Genomic DNA, 22,096 nt, shown 5'->3' with positions numbered 1-22,096 from the left:
GGTTTTTTCTGATTTGAATTGTCAACAAGATGCAAGCATGACAGTATCTGAGTGAAACGCAAACGGCTCATGACATGGGGACAAAAGTTACAACTAAGAACAGGATTAGTGCTCCAATGGTCCGCAATTTTGGGCTTTTTCGAAACACACATGTGGAAAATAATACCCAAGAAACGCCTCATCTCACTTATAGTCACTGGCTTCCACGAACTCAAAACTGAATGGGGCTTCAGATTATTTCCTCTTCTTTTCTTCTGTATTGTCTGTGATGCATACAAATTTGTCTGTCTCTTGAGTTCATTTACGTCACTGTCAGTAAGGAACACTTTACTGCAATCCAGTACAGAACTCGACTCATCAATATCCACTAGTATCTGCCTGGGTGTCGTGTTGACAGGCAGAGGTCGGTAGGTGTCAACTGCAGTCCACTCACTGTCTTTCGGATACGGCACAGCTGCTGGATTTGAAGCAACACCTTCAACATCATTCTCGTCTTCATCTGAAGACAAACTGTCATCAATCTCGTCTTCTAAAAAGAATATCACATTATGTGTAACTACATACATCGTTTACACATGTTCAACAGATATGTGCGTACTGCACAATTACGTGGAAAATTCGGAAATACGTACCTTCAAACACACCATTGCATTCAGAATCGTCTGAATCACTCTCTACATTATCCAGAGTGTCGCTATGATTGATCAAATCCGCAATTTCTGCGTCTGATAAACCGCGCCGAAACATGATGACAAACAACTGAATGATATACAGACTGAGAACGCAAAGATAAGTTTTAACATGAATTACAGCGCTGCCGTGACATCTATGGACGCATTTTGTTAATAAACATCTGAAAAACGTATAGCGCTGGCCAAACCCGTAGAAATAACGTTGCAGTGTTTTGAATGAAATTAAATGTAGCGGCCCGTAAATTTTACGGGCTTGGTGATTTTCGCGCGATCCCAGGCCCGTAAATTTTACGGGCTTGGCGCTTAGAGTGTTAAGATCTAATTGTTGTGAGATAAAATGATAATGGATTACTATGTAATATGAAAATGTTCTTTGTAAGAACTTGCCCTCATAATAAGATCATAATGTCAAGAAAAAACATTTTCTTTTTTCTGCTTTTCCCTGTAAAGTACATACAGGGGTTGAACAAAAATATGGAAACACCACGAGAAATGCGTACTTGAACATAAATGCAGATGCTATCCGAGCCTGCAGGTTGCGCAGTTGTATCTGACCATGAACGGCATCTGTGGAATGTCCTCAGTATGTTGCAAATGTCAGATATGGTCAGAACAGTGTTCTGTGTTGTTGTGAGTGCACTATAGCAGAGCCAAGTAAATTCAAATGTTGGCAAGTTATAGGTGTACGTATGGTGGGTGCTTCCATCACCAAGGTAACTGAACTTTGTGGTGTTTCAAGATGCACAATATCAAAGATTTATACGGCATATAGGATAAATGGAAAAACATCATCCACTAAGTCACAATGTGGAGAAAAGTATGTGGTGTGTGATCATGACAGAAGGTCAATGAAAAAGACTGTGACAAATAAATAAGAGGAGATAACTCCAAAGTCACTGCAGAGCTGGCTGTTGCACTCACAAATCCTGTCAACACCAAAACAGTGTGAAGGAAACTCCAGGAGCAGGGAACTGCAGGGTAAGCTGGAATTCCAAAACCACTCACCAGTAGTGCAAATGTCCATAACAGGAAATTGGCACATGATACCAACCTACCTCCATTATCATTACCATAAGATTCCCTTGAAAACCATACAAGACCTGCATTTATCCATTCTAAGATGACTGAAGCTGTTTTGGATGCAAGCAGCTTTCCTACACTGTATTACACATGGAAATATGTGGTGTTTCCAAATTTTTGCCCACCCTCTTAAGACAAAGCATTAAAATTGTCACCTCTTCTTTCATTCACTGTAAAAAGGGACTTCTGGTTCCAAAAGATGGTATTTGCCTATGCCTGCTGCTACCAGGTAAGATGAAGTTCTTCATGTGGAATTGAAGTGTTTGAACTGTAGTAGGAATGCTAGTTTGGGAGTGCAGTGCATCTGTTGTGATGGATGGCTTTGTTGGAAGAAATACAGTGACATGGGAAAGGGTGAATTAAGTGAGACTCTTCCATGGTATTGTAGTGTCTGTGCATGCAACAGGAAAATAGCTGAACATGAGAAAAAAATTATGTGTCTTAAGGCAAAGCTTGACAATGCTAGAAGGCTACTGGACAGGTTACTGGAGGAAAAGGGTAATGAGAAATTGGAAGTGGCAGCAAGATATAGAGACCACAAAAACAAAACAGCATTGGACAGTTTCACTTCACCAACAAAAAGATTTCTCCTGCTAGCTGATTTAGACATGGAATAGTGGTTTAATAGAAACCTATTTATAGGAAACAGGAGGAAAATTCTGCTGTTAGATAGCAGGTATATAAGAGGTGTGGACTAGTTGTTGCAGTAAAATTTAGGACACACGAAGAAGCTCACAAACTTCTTCAGAGTAAGTGCACACCTTAACCATGTAGTAGAGGCTATCAGTTTCTCTGTGGAAGGATTTTGGAAATTAAGATCATGTGATACTATAGTGCTTGGAGGAGGAAATAGCACTAACAGAGATAATGCCTACAGGACTGTAAATGACCTGTTAAATAGAACTTTGGCAGTGAACTAAACAAATCTTTTTTGTTCTTGTTTTGAGGCATAATGATTGTGTGCAGTTGAACAGTTCCGTGAATCAGATCAATATGGTGATAGATTGGTTCCTTCTGCCAGTTATGGAATTGAACATGGTTTTAGTTTCTGTTGACACTATTGACAGGTGGGACTTTGACCCATGGCCCAAATCTCAATACAAAAGTGAAAGGGAAATAGGCTGGGTTGATAGCAAAATCTTTAAAGGTGAGTGTACACACAGAAGTGGAGGGGGATGGACACAGTTACTTGATGGAAATATCCCAAGAGTCACTGAGTTAGTTGGTTTCATGTTCCATGGATTGTTTGCATGATAAATCACCCTAATATGGAATGAGTCATTTTAGTCACACATCACAAATTAATTTGTAAATGTAACTACATGCTGAACATGTATAAGGTTTTTTATTTTTTATTTTTTTGTTTTTTATTACTATTATTAAATATGCAGGAGTGATTTAGTAATTCCTATCCATCAACTTTTACAGCACCTGTTTTAGGGGAAACCCAGCTTTCAGGGTGATAAAAATGTTAGAAGTAATCTATGTGCACCAAATTATTGGAAAGTTAAAAAATAAAATCAATGAAGGCCTGAAATATTCAAATAAACTGCAACCTGCAAATCCTCTAGATGTAACACGTTTTTCTAAGCATCATTTAATCACTGCGTAGGGATGCTGAATACAGATCGATATAACTTAGCGACATGTTACTGCATATCAGGTATGGAGAAAGGAGACGTCACCACTTACATTAAGAAAGGATACAATTCCAGACAAATAACATGAGAGCACAAGGCTTCAAAACAAAAGAATTGGAAAACTACTAAAGCGATAAATGAAAAAAGATTTGAGTAATTCAGGAAGAATTTGCACAATACAGACTGAGATACACTTGTAACATGGAAAAATTCCTGTATTAGTTGGTGTTAGAGCTGCACCTTTTCTAGACTGAAGGCAGCTGACAGGTACACCTGCTTAAAGGAAGTCCATCTAACTAAGGACTCACCTTCAGAGGATATAATGTTTCCAAGTAGAGAAGGAATTAGCATATTTCATCAAAATATAAGAGGTATCAAAGATAAAGTTTGTGAACTGCTTATAGATGTTGACTATGAAATTGTTGGTATTCAGAGGACCACTTAAATAATTTGACAATTCAGAGGCTTCCTTTACCAGGATACAGATTAGCTGGCTGTTTTTCAAGGAGTTCCTTGTGGGGTGGGGGAGTGGCTATGTACGTAAAAATCAGTATTCCATTTGAGTCCATAGACATATCACGGCACTGCACTGAACAGATATGTGAATGTTGTGCAGGGGCAGTTGAATTTAGTGAAGCTAAAATTCTAATTGTTTTTGTTTATAGGTCCCCTAACTCTGACTTCAGAGCATTTCTGCTCAAGCTAGAGAGGGTTCTTGATTCACTTTGTAGGAAGTACCAGAAACTAGTTATATGTGGTGACTTCAATATAGATTTTGTATATGATGGTGCAAGAAAAAGGATGTTGGTAGATCTCTTAAATTCATATGATCTAATGCAGACTGCATTTTTTCCAACTATGGTGCAGGGGAACAGTAGCACAGCCACAGACAACATTTTTATTCATTCTTCATTACTAGATGGGCATTCTGTTAGTAAAAGGGTGAATGGCCTTTCCGACCATGATACACAAATTTTAACACTAAAAGGCTTTAGTACTCAAACAAACGTCACATTTAATTACAAACTATGTAGGAAAGTTAATCTAATAGCAATAGAGAGATTTTTAACTTTGTCAAGGAACAATAGTGGCAGGGTGTTTATAGTGCCGATAACATAGATGATAAATACAATGCTTTCCTTAACACATTTCTCATGCTCTTTGAGTTGCTTTCCATTAGAATATTCTAAAAGGGGTACTAGCAGTAATAGGCAACCCAGATGGCTGATAGTGGGATAAGGACATCATGCAGAACAAAGTGGGAATTATATCAAAATGTTACAAGTAGTCACAATCAAGCTACATTAGCCCATTACAAACAGTATTGTAAGGTGCTTAAAAATGTTATTAGGAAGGCAAAGAGTATGTGGTATGCAAATAGAATTGCTAATTCACAGGATAAAATTAAAACCATATGGTCAGTTGTGAAGGAAGTGTCTGGTCAGCAGCACAAGGTTGACAATATAAAGTTAGTTCGCAGTAAAAATATTTCTGTTACTGATAAATCAGATATCTGTACAGTATTTAACAATAATTTTCTGAGCATTGCTGGTGAATTAAATAAAAATTTAGTTTCTACAGGAAATCATATAACTCTCTTGGAAAATGCCTTCCCGAGACTGATGTCTGAAATACTCCTCTGTGATACAGACAAAAGGGAGATTGAGTCAATAATTAAATCACTGAAGACTAAGTACTATCATGGTTATGATGGAGTGTCTAGCAGAATATTAAAGTACTGTGCTGTACATGTTAGCCCTGTATTTAGCCATATTTGTCATTTTTCCTTTAGGACTGGTCAGTTTCCTGAGTGATCAAAAGTACTCAGTAGTAAAGCCGCTGTATAAAAAGGGAGAAAGGGAGAATGTAGATAATTTTAGACCTATTTCTATGCCGTCAGTGTTTGCAAAAGTTATTGAAAAGGCTGTGTATGTAAGGATAATTGACCATTTTATATCATACGATTTGCTATCAAATGTACAATTTGGCTTTAGAAGTCATTTAAGATCTGAGAATGCTATATTCTCTTTTCTCTGTGAGTTACTGGATGGGCTAAGCACAAAGTTTCGAATGCTTGGCATATTTTTTGATTTAACTAAGGCATTTGATTGTGTTGATCACAAAATATTGGTCCAGAAATTGGAGCACTATGGAATACGGGGAGTAGCTCACAATTGGTTCACCTCTTACTTTAGCAACAGGCAGCAAAAGGTCATTATTCACAATGTTGATAAGGGCTGTAATGTGGAATCTGAGTGGGGTACTGTCAAGTGGGGAGTGCCCCAGGGATCAGTGTTGGGGCCACTCCTGTTCCTTATTTATATAAATGATATGCCCTCTAGTATTACGGGTAACTCTAAAATATTTCTGTTTGCTGATGACACTAGCTTGGTAGTAAAGGATGTTGTGTGCAACATTGGCTTGGTTTCAAATAGAGCAGTACATGACCTCAGTTCATGGTTTGTAGAAAATAAACTAACATTAAATCACAGTAAGACTCAGTTCTTACAGTTTCTAACACACAATTCAACAAAACCTGTCATTTTAATTTCGCAGAATGGGCATATGATTAGTGAAACTAAACAGTTCAAATTTCTAGGTGTTCAGATAGATAGTAAGCCATCAAGGAAAGCCCACATTCAGGATCTTGTTCAAAGACTTAATGCTGCCATTTTTACTATTCGAACAGTACCTGAAATGAGTGATCATTCGACATGAAAGTTAGTCTACTTTCCTTATTTTCATTCACTTATGCCGTATGGAATTATATTTTGGGGTAACTCTTCCTATTATAAAAGAATATTTTTGGCTCAGAAACGGGTGCTTCGGGCAATGAGTGGTGTAAGTTCACAAACCTCTTGTCGACCCCTGTTCACAAGTCTTGGTATTTTGACATTGGCCTCTCAATATATAGTCCTTACTGTTGTTTCCTGTTAACAATATTAGCTTATTTCCAAGAACAAGTGGCTTTCACTCAGTTAATACTCAGCAGAAAACAAACCTTCATTTGGATTGGACTTCCTTAAGTTCTGTGCAGAAAGATGTGCAATATACTGCTGCATCCATTTTCAATAAGCTACCACTCGAATTCAAAAATCTTAGCTGTAATCCATGCACTTTCAAATCAAAACTGAAGAGTTTCCTCCTGGGTCACTCCTATTCTGTCTAGGAGCCCCTTAAGAGATTAAGCTGCTTCTTGTTGTATTGCTGATTGCGTTTACTTAAATGTATGGACTGACTTTTTCGGGTTCATAAACATTTATTCTTATGTGTTATTACTTGAATGTTGTAATTTCATGTACTGACACATTCCATGACCTTGGAGATTTGCTCCTCAATTTGGTCCTACTTAACTTGATATGTAAATAAATAAAGAGAAACCACTGTCAAAAATTATTGACATTCATCAGTCGTAATATCAGTTAACACATTCTGACCTCAAAAATAATGAAGTATTTTGATCAGAATGACGTACTCCATGCCAAACATCATGAATTCCAAAAACATTGGTCACGCAAACCAAACTTATTATTTTCTCACAAGACATCCTGAAATCCATGGCTTGAGGTAGTTACATAAATGCTATATTTTTTCACTTCTGGAAAGCATTTATCTCAGTGCTGCACCTATGAATAATGTATGATTATTATCAAAAGTAATATCATATTAGGTATCAAGTGACCTTAGTAACTGGACTGAGGATTTCTTGTTAGGGAGAAACAGCATCTTACCTTGAATAGAGAGTCATTGACAGATGTGGATGTAACCTCACATGTCCTCCATGGGAGTTTGCTGCAATTGTTGTTGTTCATAAATAAGGCATATTAGTGACATTATGGACAATATTAAGAGGATGCATTATCTATAATGAAATACAGTCTGAAAAAAGCTGCATAAATACTCAGTAAGATTTTAACTGGATTTCAAATTGGTGCAAAGATTGGCAGTTTCTTCAGAAAAGTAAAATTGTGCATCTAATAAAATAAAGAGATGTAATATCCTTAACTACAATATCTATGAATCATAATTGAATCAGTAAAAAACATACATATAACTGGGTTTAACAATTCATAGGGACATGAAATGGAATAATCACATAAGCTCAGTAGTAGTTAGAGTAGATGGCAGTTTTTAGGTGACACCACATCGGTGACTTGCGAGTCAGTGATGAGGAAAATGATGATGAAGGACACACAACACCCAGTTCCCTGCCGAGAATCAAACCCAGGCCCCCTGCGTGGTAGGCGGTAAAGCTACCGCTACTCTACAAAGGCGGACTAGGCTATCAATGACAGATGCAAACTATCCTGTGAAAGCCCAATTACAAAGTTTCAAGAACCAGTAGGTAATTGAGGAATATACTACAACCTTCCATTTATCACTCCTGTATGGACCACAAAGAAAAGCTTAGACTAATTAAACTGTGTGAAGAGGCAGTTATGAAACAAATCTTCCTGCACTCCATATGTCAATGAAACAGTAAGATGCCCTAATTCGTACAAAAGGGAGTACCCTCTACCATGTTCTAGTTTGCAGAGCGTAGCTGCAACATAGAATAGTATGCACAACACATTCATTGTTTTAATACTGTATGCTTGGCAGAAAGTAAAGTATATCAGTTGCATATCAATCATGTTCAGAATCTGAGGCAATCAGAAAGGTATACTGCAAGTAACTATTATAGGTCCTGTGTTGTTTCTATTATATGTAAATGATCTTCCACTTGCATTGTCAGAAGACGCTAAGTTTGTACTTGGTGCAGAGCAAGCAGGGCCTGTCATGTTACTGAAACGGCATCTAGTAAAATATTTGCAAATATCAATGAATAGTTCAAGTCAAAAGGCTTACAGTAAAATTTTAACAAGACTCACAGAATACAATTCACTGTCTCTCATTGAACTTCACAAAGTATGCAAATAATGTGTTAAGCGTTTGAGCATAACAATCTCAATTGTAGAAACACAACATAATTATCAAGTGCCTTGATTTGGCCATATCTGCAGTATGCATGATTATGCTGTAGGTGATTTAGAAACAACAAAAATAATTTTTGGGAGAAATTCAACTTACAGGAATGGTATTTTCAGAATACAGAAAAGTATTGTATGAATTATATATGGTGTTAGTTCTAGAACATCTTGCACAGACCTCTTCCAAAAACTTGGTATTTTGACAACTACTCAACAGTACACATACATCTTTTTGTCAAGAAACAAAGTAAACATTGTTTAGCTAGCATGATTGCCTCCTTGTACCTTTGTTTATTATAAAGCAGCCTATACATTTTATTCAGTAACCCACTTCCTCTCCTGAACACCTGTTCAAAAACAAATCACACAAACACAACAATCAACTTAGTAACTTGTGTTGTTGTTGTGGTCTTCAGTCCTGAGATTGGTTTGATGCAGCTCTCCATGCTACTCTATCCTGTGCAAGCTTCTTCATCTCCCAGTACCTACTGCAGCCCACATCCTTTTGAATCTCCTTAGTGTATTCAGCTCTTGGTCTCCCTCTACGATTTTTACCCTCCATGCTGCCCTCCAATACTAAATTGGTGATCCCTTGATGCCTCAGAACATGTCCTACCAACCGCTCCCTTCTTCTAGTCAAGTTGTGCCACAAGCTCCTCTTCTCCCCAATTCTATTCAATAATTCCTCATTAGTTATGTGATCTACCCATCTAATCTTCAGCATTCTTCTGTAGCACCACATATTGAAAGCTTCTATTCTCTTCTTGTCTAAACTATTTATCATCCATGTTTCACTTCCATACATGGCTAAACTCCATACAAATACTTTCAGAAACGACTTCCTGACATTTAAATCTATACTTGATGTTAACAAATTTTTCTTCTTCAGAAACACCTTCCTTGCCATTTTATATCTTCTCTACTTCGACCATCATCAGTTATTTTGCTCCCCAAATAGCAAAACTCCTTTACTACTTTAAGTGTCTCATTTCCTAATCTAATTCCCTCAGGATCACCCGACTTAATTCAACCACATTCCATTATCCTTGTTTTGCTTTTGTTGATGTTCATCTTATACCCTCCTTTCAAGACACTGTCCATTCCGTTCAACTGCTCTTCCAAAAGTCCTTTGCTGTCTCTGACAGAATTACAATGTCCTCGGCGAACCTCAAAGTTTTTATTTCTTCTCCATGTATTTTAATACCTACTCCGAACTTTTCTTTTGTTTCCTTTATTGGTTGCTCAATATACAGATTGAATAACATCAGGGATAGGCTACAACCCTGTGTCACTCACTTCCCAACCACTGCTTCCCTTTCATACCCCTCGACTCTTATAACTGCCATCTGCTTTCTGTACAAATTGTAAATAGCCTTTCGCTCCCCGTATTTTACCCCCGCCACCTTCAGAATTTGAAAGAGAGTATTCCAATCAACATCGTCAAAAGCTTTCTGTAAGTCTGCAAATGCTACAAATGTAGGTTTGCCTTTCCTAATCTTTCTTCTAAGATAAGTTGTAGGGTCAGTATTGCCTCATGTGTTCCAACATTTCTACGGAATCCAAACTGATCTTCCCTGACGTCGGCTTCTATCAGTTTTTCCATTCATCTGTAAAGAATTCGTGTTAGTATTTTGCAGCTGTGACTTATTAAACTGATAGTTCAGTAATTTTCACATCTGTCAACACCTCCTTTCTTTGGGATTGGAATTATTATATTCTTCTTGAAGTCTGAGGGTATTTCGGCTGTTTCATACATCTTGCTCACCAGATGGTAGAGTTTTGTCAAGACTGGCTCTCCCAAGGCTGTCAGTAGTTCTAATGGAATGTTGTCTACTCTGGGGGCCTTGTTTCGACTCAGGTCTTTCAGTGCTCTGTCAAGCTCTTCACGCAGTATCATATCTCCCATTTCATCTTCATCTACATCCTCTTCCATTTCCATAATATTGTCCTCAAGTACATCGCCCTTGTATAGAGCCTCTATATACTCCTTCCACCTTTCTGCTTTCCCTTCTTTGCTTAGAACTGGGTTTCCATCAAAGCTCTTGATATTCATGCAAGTGGTTCTCTTTTCTCCAAAGGTCTCTTTAATTTTCCTGTATGCAGTGTCTATCTAACCCCTAGTGAGATAAGCCTCTACATCCTTACATTTGTCCTCTAGCCATCCCTGCTTAGCCATTTTGCACTTCCTGTCGATATCATTTTAGAGACATTTGTATTCCTTTTTGCCTGCTTCATTTACTGCATTTTTATATTTTCTCCTTTCATCAATTAAATTCAATATTTCTTCTGTTACCCAAGGATTTCTACTAGCCCTCGTCTTTTTACCAACTTGTTCCTCTGCTGCCTTCACTATTTCATCCCTCAAAGCTACCCATTCTTCTTCTCCTACTGTATTTCTTTCCCCCATTCCTGACAATTGTTCCCTTACACTCTCCCTGAAACTCTGTACAATCTCTGGTTCTTTCAGTTTATCCAGGTCCTATCTCCATAAATTCCCACCTTTTTGCAGTTTCTTGAGTTTTAATCTACAGTTCATAACCAATAGATTGTGGCCAGAGTCCACATCTGCCCCTGGAAATGTCTTACAATTTAAAACCTGGTTCCTAAATCTCTGTCTTACCATTATATAATCTATCTGATACCTTTTAGTATCTCCAGGGTTCTTCCATGCATACAACCTTCTTTCATGATTCTTGAACCAAGTGTTAGCTATGATTAAGTTATGCTCTGTGCAAAATTCTACCAGGTGGCTTCCTCTTTCATTTCTTAGCCCCAATCCATATTCACCTACTACGTATCCTTCTCTCCCTTTTCCTACTCTCGAATTCGAGTCACCCATGACTATTAAAATTTCGTCTCCCTTCGCTACCTGAATAATTTCTTTTATCTCATCATACATTTCATCAATTTCTTTGTCATCTGCAGAGCTAGTTGCCATATAAACTTGTGCTACTGCAGTAGGCATGTGCTTGGTGTCAAAATATTTTATGCATATTCAAAGAAAAAAGGTCCCGTGAGTTAAGCCAAATGATTGAGCAGGCAAATTCACTGTTACTCCAAGGCCATTACATCTCACAGTATAACTTTGGTCCAGAACACGACATGCAAGCAAGGCATTATGTGCTGGATATCATTGTGTTAGTACCAAATAACCATTCTGGTTCTCAGCAGCACTTCATCCAATGGGCAAGGAAGCATTCATGTGAGTAAGTGGCATATATCCTGCCATTTAAATTGCCATTGATGAAATAAGGGTCAATAATTGTAGTACCAAGCACCCTACAACAGACAATAACTTTCTATTGATGCTTACGTTCCACCTGTCTAAGCCATAATGGGCTTTCACTGGATTAATAATGCATGCACTTTGTTTTTACCTTCGTTTGAGAAGCAACACTCATCAGTAAAAAGAACATCAAATAAGGAGGTTTGGTTGGTAAGGATTTGCTGCTGTGCCCATTAACAGAACTGTTCATGATTCTGGAAAATGAGCAATTCTTGGTGTGAGTGTACATGATAAGGATGGAACTGGTAGCATAGTAATACTAATCTCTTGCTCAAGCTGCTGTGTACTCATAAATGGATTCATTGCAATATAAGTAATAATAGTAACTGCGGCAAATTTCTCTGTGTAATTTCTAAGATGACTGCAATGCCTTAGATTGAAATGTCCAATCACAACAAGACAAAAAAAAAGTTTGTTGGAAACATGTGTTCTTGTCAGGATATCAGTCTCTGCTCAGTCCCTATCCTGAGTAGCATTGTGCCTACTGTCAACCATAATTAGAGGAAAGTAATGCCGGTGCAATTTTGAACCAAGCAATGTCATTACTGTATAGACCATATCATTGAAAAAGTAATGGAGAACTGTACTACATGTACTTGTATTGTAAATAAGAAAACATGATTGCAATTACTTTTCTGCTAACTTTCATTTTCCATAGAAGAGTAATTGTTCTATGTTATCTTCAAAGGTGCACACTGTACCCACACTAACCTTCAACTGAAGATGGTTGACTGAATGACCAGCGTGCATTTTCTTTGTGTTCCCATTTTTTTACTAACATCACCTCCATTACATTATGTCAGTTACCTCATGTTTATGTGACTGGCACAAAATGATATGTTTTTGAATAAGTCTTGAGGAGTGGAAGTGGTCTATGGAATACAAAATATAGGGTGTTATTTAAAAAAGAAGTACTGCACTTCATGTCTTTGTAATGAACAAAGTTACAAAAAGGCAGTCATGCTAGTTTATGTCCCTCTGATAACTACATTTGCTTGATACATTTTTTTTTAATTTTTTTTCTGGACAGATTGTTATATTAGATGTTCATAACAAATGAGACACCTTGTATATTAATTAATAATGGAACAGAGGCAAATTTGATACCCTACAATAATAAATAGGAGCCATCTGGTCTCTAAGAAGATTTACATTAAAATTCACAACATGGTTAAAATACTGCTATAACTACCAGATTTGTATGTGTGGTACTTCATAGTTTGCACATAAAGTTTGTGTTCAATTCCGCCACCAGATGCCACCTAGCCTGCCAATACAATAGCAGATGTGTGCACAGCCTGCCAACTGGATTTCTGCCTATACAGCAGTACAGTGCCTGCAAATTTGTTGGACTGTAACTCACACAACTGCACTGAAGATGGATATTTATAGCTGACATAGTTAGTAAGAATAATAAAAAGGCAGTACGATTGCAACTAATTGCTGTGTTCCTATCCTTCCTTGTAGTCACTGTGCACACTGGTTTCCTATGGAATCAAAGTTGATTAACTTAATAGAAAACCTCAGATCACTTGTACATAAGTTCCCTAATGATGCTGTAATCACTGGAAGAGACTTTAATCACCTAACAATCAATTGGGATAACTATAGTTTTTTTAGTAGTGTGCATGACAAGACATATCATGAAAAATTACTAAACACATACTCTATAAATTATCTAGAAGAGATAGTTCAGAATCCCACTCATGAAGGAAATATATTAGATTTAACGGCAACATACAGACCTGATCTCCTTGAGGAAGTCCACATCAGGACTGATATCAGTGACCATGAGGCAGTTACAGCAACAGTGAATACCAAGACACAAAGGGCAACTAAAACAAGCAGGAAGATTTATATGTTCAGCACTCTAGACAAAGGAACAACAGTATGATACTACAATGAGGAAACTGAAACTTTTAGCTCAAGACAGGAATATGTAGAGGAACTATGGCTCAAGTTTAAAACTACAGTTAACCATGCTCTAGATAAATATGTACCCAATAGTGGCAGTCAAGAGAGAAACTTGTGGAGCCTTCAGTGACTACTGTAGTAGTATATTGTCAAATGACCTTTCATAAAATCCAAAGAAATTCTGGTCATATGTAATGGCTGTTACTGGCACCAAAGTTAGTGTCCAGTCACTCATGGACAAGACTGGAACTGAAGCTGAGAGTAGCAAAGCAAAAGCAGAAATGCTTAACTCGGTTTTCAAATGTTCCTTTACAACAGAGGTATTACCCAACTAAATTCTTATGCCACTGAAAAGGTGAGTGAAGTAGATATTAGTGTCAGTGGTATTGAGAAACACCATCCAATAATCTTGCCATTCATTTATTGTAGAACCTTAGAACACATTCTGAGCTCAAATATAATGAGGTATCTCGAACAGAATGACCCCCTCCTTGTCAACCAGCATGGATTTCAAAGACAGATATCATGTAAAACACATTACATTCTGAAAGCCATGGATCGAGGCAGTCAGATAGACTTCATATCACACCTACGCTTATTATCAAAAGTATGAACATACACGGTATCTAACAAAGTATGTGACTGGATTAGGCATTTCTTGTTAGCAAGGATGCAGCATGTTATCTAGGATGGAGAGTTGTATGGAAATGTAGAATTAATTTTGGGTGTACCCCAGAGTAGCTGGTTGGGTCCTTTGCTGTTAATGTTGAATAGTAATTGTAGTGGCACCATAAGACACCACTCATGCACTAGCTGTCAAAAACCTGTCAACATGAACATCAGTATCTGCAGACTCCCAGGGGTGGTGCCAGTGTAACAGTGTACACAAATAAGATGCTCCACCTCCCATTTCTGGGAAGACTGCACAACACAAGTGCCCTCTCTGGCACTGGCATAGACACTAAAGACAGCGATCAGAGAGCAGTTTGTCAGTGCAGATTGTCACCTCAGTTCAACAGCTAAGCCCCAAGGGGCATATGCTGTCAACATTATAGTTAGTTAGGTCTGTCAGAAACAGCACAGCTAGAAAGGTAGTTTACCGTTGAGTTGACAAAAGACTTTATTCAGAGATTGGAAATGCTTGTTAATGTTCTGCATGACTGTTTCTCAAAAGATAAGTAAATGTGTTTGATTACTCAATTATAGCACTGTCTATTGATATTCTGTAGTGTACTGACCTAACCTGGTCTGTCTCCTGCTTCCTAGTCTACAAATTACTGTTGTCATCACCAGAGACAAAACAGTAAGTTGGCAATGAGGTCTCTCGCTACAGATTCTGTGAAATAATTGAAAAATTTACCTGTTGCTTTTACATGGCAGTACCCGCACCTGGGTTTGTACGTGGACTTTTTTGTTGCAGATCATGGAGTTGGTATTCATTTGCATTTGTGTTTCTTTTGTTTTGTTGGTACTAATATTGCGTGTTTAACATGGCTGCACCAAATTTGCCACATACTGCCACAGCACTTTCGGTGCCAATTTTACACTGCTTATACAGTTTCAGGCATAGAATATGTCTTCACTTTTGAACTCCGTGAATCAACTGCTATCAGTGATAGTTTCTGCTCAACAAATATTGCTGTCTCTGCCTCAGCAGCAGCCTACATCACCCAAGCAGTACTCAACAATGAGGCTTGTGAAGATTGGCAAGGCGACGCCGCACGTTCTTGTCGCATGCCCTACATCTAACCGAATGCGAAGTGTGAGTCCAAATAGGTGCCACGAGTTGCACTGAAACTTCAGATTGCTGATCACATCCTCTGCTGACCACTCCTGCCACCCATCACGCCGGTAGACTGTGCATCTACGACAGGATCAGTACGTTCCATTTCCTTGTAGAGAAATCTATGACAGGATCAGTATGTTGAAGTGTGAGTCCAAATAGGTGCCACGAGTTGCACTGAAACTTCAGATTGCTGATCACATCCTCTGCTGACCACTCCTGCCACCCATCACGCCGGTAGACTGTGCATCTACGACAGGATCAGTACGTTCCATTTCCTTGTAGAGAAATCTATGACAGGATCAGTATGTTCCATTTCCTTGTAGAGAAATCTACAACAGGATCAGTATGTTCCATTTCCTTGTAGAGATGGGCAATGATGCTAGCACCATTCTCAAGTCAAGCACTCTGCCTGCACTCTTGCAAACTTCTATGCAGTTCCGGGCAGCCAACAACTCTGCAATTTGCGTCCATGGCTTGGCCAAACATCATCTGCATCTCTCATCCACCTTACACTGCAGCTGAACATTATGAATTTGAGATGTCAACTGCCCTGTCGTCGGAATGGATTTCCTATGCAACTCCGGGTTCTCACCGGACCTTGAAGCAGGAGGCCTCCTGCACCATGCTACACTACCAGCAGGGGCCTTCATTACCACTCCACTGCCCACTGCCCACTGCCCACTGTGACACCCTGTCTGCCACTACAATTGAATGTGCACGCCTCACTGCAGAGCTCACTGCCACCCTGGCCCAACTAACAACTCAGCGCCATGAGGCCACCAACCTTTGGGCCGAGGACACTCACCTACAACAGCTGATCGCCACTACATCAGCTGACCTGACATGCACACTCAAGGTAGCAGATGACACGGGCACATCGTAGGGACATGATAACACCAATAGTGCCATAGCTCAGATGCCACAGACACCCTCACTGCAATGCCTACTCCTGCAGGTCAGTGACATTCCAATGTCTACTGTCGCGAGTGTTCCTACATCTGCCCCCACTGTTGCTGCTCAGGGGATCCCATTGGTGATAGGTGCAATTGCTAATGGTACTTGTCACCAATTGAACACCACAGAAGGCCCATCAGCACACCATAAGGCTCGATTCCTTAATGCCACAAAATTGCAACATCCAAAAACTGCCATACAAGAACTGCTAGACTTTGGTATTGTCCACCTGTCCAACAGTAACCGATCCTCACCAATCCACTTAGTTCCTAAGCAGGATGGTTCATTTCATTTTTTGGAAACTACCAACAACTGGATGTCCAGACACTATTAGATAACTACCTGATACTGCACAGACAGGAATTCACCCAACAGCTCCACAGAGTGCGAGTTTTCAGTGTTATAGACTGTCAGAAAGCACACCACCAGATCCCAATGCAGAAGGACAATATACCAAAGACTGCAATAATCACCCCTTTCGGACTTTATAAGTATTGCTACAAACCATATGGCCTGAAAAACGCTGCACAGACCTGGCAACATTATATTGATTCCATACTATTCTCACTCCCATACTGTTACGCATATCTAGACGGTATTCTTATTTTGTCAACTACCTCCAAGGACCATGTACAACATCTGTCAAGAGTCCTTAATATACTCTCCAAGAATAGAGTTGTGATCAGTAATGACAAATCGCAAGTGTGAGCTGCTAGTGTGACATTCCTAGGCTGTACTGTCTCTGCGGAAGGAATCTGCCCCACGTTGGAACGAGTCACCTTTATCCATGACCTTCCTCTGCCTGAGACTTACTGTGATCTATGCCATTTTCTAGGCATGATAAACTTTTTTCTACAACACATCCCACATGCTGGTTCCTGGAAGCACCATTCACTGATGCACTTGTGAGAAAGAACACTTCCAGACTTCGCAAGGTTCTGTGCTGTAACAACATGTGACACGCATTCGATGCATTAAAAACTGCACTCAAGAACACTGTCACTCTTGTGCCCCCAGTCTCCAGTGCTCCAATGTCGATCATGGCAGACATGAGTGATACAGCCATCAGAGCTGTGTTCCTTCAGCAGGTCGAGGGTCCCGTGCAACAACTTTGTTTCTTCTCACAAAACAAGTCTGCCTCCCAGCATAAATGGTCCACTTTTGACTGAGAATGTTTTGCCATTTGTGAAGCAGTTTGACAGTTCTGCAAGGACTTCAAGGGTAGGTCAGTGACTATGTATACCGACCACAAGCTGCTGGCCGATGCAGTGCGTAACCCAACAGCTGACTTCCCTCCCTGAAGCTTCCAACACATGAACCTAATATGTCACTTCAACACCAATGCCTGTTACATCATGGATGTGGACAACAATGTCATCAACTACATTTCATGAGTTGGTAAATCTCGTTCTCTTGTGACTTTGATGAACTAGCAGCCCAGCAACAGACAGATGATGACATACAGCAATTACTACACTGTGAGTCAGCCTCACTCTCAATTGAGCCTTGCTGAATTCCAAGTTCTTCCCTGCAGGTCCTCTGTGACATTTCCACAGGCACAGCCCATCCTCTGTTTCTGGTGGTCTTGTGCTGTAAGATATTTGCTGCTATCCATGACCTTGCACATCCAAGTATTCGGGCCACCATGTGCCTGATAACAGAGCATTTCATATAGACAGGAGTTAGGGCAGACTGCAAAAATTAGTCTCATGCATGTATACTCTGCCAACACTCAAAGATTGAACGCCACACTACACACCATTGGGCTCGGTTGACATTCCCAAAGGCAGGTCCCGTCAAGTACATCTTGTCATGGTTGGCCTGCTCCTCCTTCAGAGGCTTTTTGACACATCCTATGATTCACCATGTTAGTCATGGGTCAAGGCCATTCTGGTCACAGATATAGCAGCCAACTCTGTCACATGGGCCTTTATCACTTCCTGGATCACACAGTTCAGCTGCCTTTCTTTGGTCACAATGGACCAGAGATGACAATTTGAGGCTTTTTTTTCCAATCTGTGTTGGTTGAGCACTGGCACCACACTTTAAAAGCTGCACTGATCTGCCATGACAAGTCTTGGGCAGAGACTCTCTCGTCAGTCCTAATTGGCATCCGTATAGCTTACAAAGAGGATTTAAAAGCCTCCATAGCAGACTTATTGTATGGGGAACCTCTCATACTTCTGGTGCAATTCATCAAAGACTGCACAGTCTGAACGTACGATGCTAGTAGAATGTGTCCAACACTTCGCCGCACAGGTATGCCTCCCACCGCCAAGGGCACTCACAAGCCCTCACGTCTTCATGCACAAACACCTACACATTTGTGACTATGTGATGTTGCATGATGACATGGTGTGACCTGCACTGCATCCCCCCCCTCTCCCCCTACTCAAGCCCACATAAAGTGTTACGCCACTCACCACAGATCATTTGACATTCTGCTCCATGGGAAAAAACAAACACTGTCCATCTTGTACCTCAAACCAGCTTGTCGGCCCAACGAAGACGTAAATTTGGAGGATGACTCACTCCCCACCCCCCACCCCCCGATTTCACTTATGTGTGATCTCTCACCTGCAGTGCTCCTAATGAGCCGAGCTCTCCTTCTGGCTCTGATAGTGTGTGTGACAATGTGTGTGATGCTAGTTCTTCATGTCCTCCACCCAGCTTGGAGGTGGCATGTGAAGGATTCCTCTCGCCTTCCCTGCACCCCAGTGATTCTGCTGACCAGCCAATGCCATCCAATGACACATGCATTGCCATCTTCCACATCAATGTGTCATCCTTTCCTGTCATCATCCTCTCTCTGCAGCTACATGATGGCACACTGTTCATCCTAAACACCCCCCATGCACACTGGATGATTTGATAACCCATGTCATGCTCCTCCATGCATTAGCAATCCCTCCACATGCTGAGGAGACAGCCATCACCATCTCAATTGATGATGACGGACACCTCTCTATTCACGTTCCACTAATGGTGCACCGCGCCCCCACCTCGATGGGCCACACGATCCCAGTTTCTCAGTTCGGCCGCCTGCTCCACCAACCTATGTGGCTATGCAACTTCATAATTAATGGCAACTACACCCACAGACCCTCTTTCCCTGTGGGGACATCTTTCGACATGACCACTCCAACCTACATCACCACCTCTTCCCTTGCTCCACACTAGGGAGGGATGGGAGGTGGAGGAGTCTGTGGGGTCTTCAAACACCAGAATTGAGTGAACTACCAAAATCTTTGACTTTTTCAAATGCATGCGGCCATCATGGTTTGTTCTTAGTTTCATTCTGGCACTTGGCACATGATGGTGTGTTGTGTACAGTGTTCTTAATAAATATAGAGTTTATATACAAAGGTTCCTAATACGAAGATTGTATGATCTGTTACCCATAGCTTCACGATGACTGTCTTGCACATTTTGACCCGACAAAGCCTGTTGTTTTAGCTGTTGATGCCTCTTCTCATGGCACTGGGGTCATTTTGCCCACAGAGACAGTTCTCGCAACCATCCAATTACCATTGCTTACAAACTGTTAACATATACTCAATGGAACTACTCTCAGATTGAGAAGGAAGTCACTGGCATAGTGCATGGTGTAACAAAATTTCAACAGTTCGTGATTGTTCGCAAATTCTTCCTGGTGACAGATGACAAGCCTCTGCAAACCTTGTTTAGTCCATCCAAGGCTATTCTACAGGGCACTGCACAGAAACTTCAGTGGTGGACTCGTTTTTGTCCAATTACCAACACAAAATTTTCTATTGGTGCATGGCTAAACATGCCAATGTTGACACATTTTCCTGTCCTCCTATTGGCCCTGATTCTAATTTTGATTCTATGGCTGTTTTTGTTGTTTCTTGAATGTCCAGGACTTGGGTATGGCGCAGAACTTTCCTCTCGATTATCACCCGATTGCTCATGTCATGGTCTCTGATCCTGTTTTGTGTAATTTGCTGCATTTCATTCACAATGGCTGGCCACATTCAGCACGCCAAATTCAAAATCCTTTGGTTCATTGCTACTCTGCTCACCAGCATGATCTCAAGGTCCAACAGGGTGTGATTCTGTTGTGTACAGACTCGGATTCAGCTCAAGTGTCGATTCCTTCTGTTCTTCAGCAGTCAGTGCTCCCTCTCCTTAATCGAGGGCACTAGGGTGTTGTTCGCATGAAGCAGTTGCCATATCATCACTGCACATGGCGTGGCATGGATCAACTCATTGAACAGTTGACTCCTCACTGTTAACACTTGGGCCAAAAATGAGGCGGCCCCACCTCAAAAGTTCTTCGTCTGGCCTAGACCTTGTGCACCATGGCAAAGATTACACTTGATTTAGAGGGCCCATTTTGGGACACAAGTTGGCTCATCATTGTGGAAGCCTTTAGTAAATTTCCATTCATAGTGCTGATGGACTCCATCACAGCTTGTTCCACAATCCAGGCCTTGCCTACAAGTTTTTGTTTAAAATGGACCACAGTTTTTCACTGCCGAGTTCCAGTAGTTTTGTGCCAGCTCAGGCATCCACTACATCGTGACTACACCATTCCACCCCAGTCAAATGGTGAAGCTGAATGGTTTGTCTTATAAAGACTCCTATTATTACTAGGCTAATTACTATTTAGCTCTACAGGGCCTTTATACTGAAATGGTTCTCCACACCACCTAGTATTGATTTCTATGTGTGTGAGTAACTGTTTGTTCACTGTTGTGGGTAAATACATACAGCGTACACAGGGCGGTGTGTGAAACTGATAGCGATTACACTCTTCCGCTGTTGTAGAAATCTGCTCCAGATGCTGCAGATACCGTGTTGAGCTGAAAGTGGTAACCAAAGTACGGAGAAATATTCTTCGGGGCTCTGTTGCATAGCAATCAGATTGCTTTCAGTTCTGAGAAATGTCCAGTTACTATTGTGGATTTGAATAATCCATGAAGTGACTTCTTTTCCGAAGAAATCATCGAACTATTTCACTAGAACTGAACGCTCCCGTCGGAACTGTTCTCGGCTATGGGATATTAGTAGATCACAATAGTAGTATATCGCTGGGTGTATAATAAGACGTACCTTCTTGATATGAACAATATTTTTATTGTTCTATTAACTGATTTCCTTCCATATGCACTTATATTTTACAATATGAATCACAAACTCGCAATGGCGTCGAATTTACATCACAAGAATGGCTCTCCTCTCCTCAAATTACTCTTAACAAGAACAAAACAAAAAAAACTATATCCTAAGAATAATTATGTGAGCGCTGACCGCCACAGAGTAATAAACAATATCTTTGTCTCTCTCTCGCACTGTCACAGCAAGTTACGCTGCATGATACATCATATATGCCCCTCTTGTGGACGAACGTTTTTGGGCAAAAACAAACACGAGCGTTCACACAACACTATATCGATGATTGTTTATGACGCTGTATTAAAGTCCACTAGAGTATTAATGTCCACTGTATTTCTTATGATATTTGGTATTAGTGAATGACTATCTAAATGTAAATTATAGATTTGGGTGCATATACTGCTGACAAAGGCTGTTCTGAATTCCTGATGCAGCATATATGCATAGCTTACATGCTGCTTTTATTCATTTGTCGAGGATGGCATGAGATGTGATCAGAAACCTTTTTCATCATCACTCAAAGCTTCTGTCACTCGCCTTGGGATGTCTCAAACGGATAATCTAGCCATTCGGCCAAGCCCCACAAAGGAAAACCAAGGAAAACCTCGGGGTAGATTTACCATCCTCGTATTTCT

This window comes from Schistocerca cancellata, chromosome 2 (genome assembly GCF_023864275.1).
Source record: "Schistocerca cancellata isolate TAMUIC-IGC-003103 chromosome 2, iqSchCanc2.1, whole genome shotgun sequence".
NCBI lineage: Eukaryota > Metazoa > Arthropoda > Insecta > Orthoptera > Acrididae > Schistocerca > Schistocerca cancellata.
This window is presented reverse-complemented; position numbering follows the sequence as displayed.